General features: G+C 46.9%; 1 long non-coding RNA gene across 1 annotated transcript; it reads left to right on the top strand.

The window, feature by feature from the left end:
* The first annotated feature begins 309 nt into the window (after positions 1-309).
* Positions 310-1,937, top strand: LOC122236427. The gene is made up of 3 exons (XR_006214480.1): positions 310-387; positions 1,244-1,395; positions 1,611-1,937. It is a non-coding gene; the product is annotated as an uncharacterized LOC122236427 (long non-coding RNA).
* Positions 1,938-2,476: the final 539 nt, after the last annotated feature.

The following is a 2,476-nucleotide window of genomic DNA, read 5'->3' as shown; positions in this document are numbered from 1 at the left end:
TCCACCTTTCTTCACTACTCTGAGAACAGCCTCCTTAATCCCTCAATGGATTGGATGCCCTGCCATGGGTGTGCCCTGCTGTATCATCATTTACTTCCCTTATAACAGCACCCCTCTCTCTGTGTTGTACTCACCTGCTCTTGTTTTTCCCTCCCTCTGCTGGCATGTAAGTTCCATGAGAGCGGAAGTCAGCCTCACGCCATCACACCCATAGGGTGGGGCTTTGTGCCTGACACTGAGTGCAGTCTCAATGAATGGATGGTTGGATGGATGGACTTAAAACAAGACACAAGAAGCTTGAGGTGCACATTAAAAGCTGGGGAACCATGTGAAGAGAGAAGGTGCGTAGCATCACTGCTACTCACACCGCACTGCAAGGACAAGCAGGTACGTACAACAAAAGAATTGTCTTCCCCAGATAAGCCATCTCTAGGCCTGGTTACTCACTGCTGATTACCTACCCAGTATCCAAATGTCTCTTCTTCTTTACTAATAGTATCCCAATTTTGTCCAAGGAGACAATGCTCTAAATTTTTAAAATGCAAGTCACAATTATCATATCCTCTTGCGATTGGGGGTGGTCATCACAGATCTTACCAGTGAGAAGCAGAGGGTTCTGGGTTTGCAGGGAACTTCTGGCTCTCCTGATAGAAGTGGTGCCTTCCCTTCTTGTTGCTTCCGTTTCCCTCCTTTTGCCCGGAATACAGAGGGAAGGTGAGGGTACAACTACCATCAGGACGAGGTTACATTCTATGCAAGGCAGATCAGAAAGATAGAAGGAGGCTTGGACTTTAACAATTTGGTGGAGCCTGCCTTAGATGTCTCAGTGATGTCCGGTGAAGCCACAATAGGCCGCTCTGTGCTCCATGGAGAGCCCACTTTCTAAATGACACAGCCTTCATCTCTAGGCTCCTGCAATGAATGCATTTGAGTGCTGGGGGGGTCAGAGGAGAAGCCCCAGATTTAAGCTCCTGTTTTGTATGGCCATTATGTACAGGGAAAAGGAAACTAGTGGGACCCACACACTTTGTCATTCCACACTCAAATTAGAGGTGGCTCAGGACCATTAGTCCTGCCACCCTGGGGACATCAGGATAACATACATGCTCACAAGTTGTAGGCAATCAGATCCACAAGTATAAACTTGTTCCCCACTCATCGTTCCTGAGGTTGTCTCCCTTTCCAGTATCCCTTCATCTTTTTACTCGCTTACCATACAAGCTTTCATTTCTGGCCTGTGCAGGATGTGATACGGCCATTTAAACTTCACTATTTCTCTGCTGGCCTTCTGCCAAAGGAGCCATCGATGCCTGGATCTGAGAAGCTCACATATTATCCAAACACCTTACATGTGTCCCAGCCTAGATCGATGCTAAGAGTGTCGTCCTAGAATCTGTAAGTCTCTGGGATTCACCAACTTCTCTTTGAGCCCTTGGGACACTAACTACTTCATTTTAGTGATGTGTGTGTGTGCATGTGTGTGTGTACATGTGTACACACACACGCATAGGGGGTTACCTGGGAAACTTATTGAAAATGCTTGTTCTTATTTCCCACTCCAAGAAATTGTGATTCAGTTGGTGGAGCCCAGGAATGTGACTTGTTTACAGGCACCCACATGTTCCAGCTGCAGGTGGCCCCTGCATCAGACTTGGAAAAACCACACTGCCATGGGCCAGAGGCGGTGCTGCCTGAATGAGCTGATCCCCATCTGAGATTCTGAGAACAAGGTTCTGGGGAAGAGAAAACTAGAAGGGGATCCGGGGGCGCCAAGTGAAAAGAGATACGGGAAAAGCAAACTGACATGAAATGATACCAGAACAGGAGGATGAAACTGGCAAAAGACAAAGTCTCCATCTTCACAGAGGTCTGGTCCTGTCAGCGCTGTCCTCGTACCTTACAGTGACAGAATGTTAGCACCAAATTGTCTGTTTAGCTTAACGACTGCATACTTATTATAATAGGTTGTTAAACCAATAAAACTCAAGAGGCATAAGCAATTTAATTACACTACTCATTCTGTTTAAAGCATTTAAATTAGGCTGTGTTGACATGGTCCAACTTCGTACTCAGAATCCGATCATTTGAATTCAGAAGAGTCTATGTGTGAGTGTGTGCAAGGGAGATGGGGTATGGTACGTCTTGATTCATGAAATATCTGTGTGGTCGAGAGAATTCTTATTTTGGAGAAAAACGAGACAGATTTAGAAGGAACACTTCACTACCTCGGGGCCACAGTCTCTTTTTTCTCGAGTCAAACGAGCGAGCGTGTAGAGCTGAGTCTGAGCCTTGAGAAAACAAGGTTCACAATAGGGCTTTTGGACCCAGGAACACAACCCGAGCTGGAGCTGGAGCTGGAGGGGCCGGAGCCACTCACATATAACCCCACCGAAGCCGAGCTAATGAGGATTAATTGGGCCTTCCTGTGCACCAGGCTGAGGGTAATTGGGTCCCTGGACACGCTGACCTTTTCATT

This window comes from Panthera tigris, chromosome A2, assembly GCF_018350195.1.
Source record: "Panthera tigris isolate Pti1 chromosome A2, P.tigris_Pti1_mat1.1, whole genome shotgun sequence".
In the NCBI taxonomy this organism is placed as follows: domain Eukaryota; kingdom Metazoa; phylum Chordata; class Mammalia; order Carnivora; family Felidae; genus Panthera; species Panthera tigris.
The sequence above is the reverse complement of the archived record's forward strand: the minus strand, read 5'-3'. Positions and strand labels throughout refer to the sequence as shown.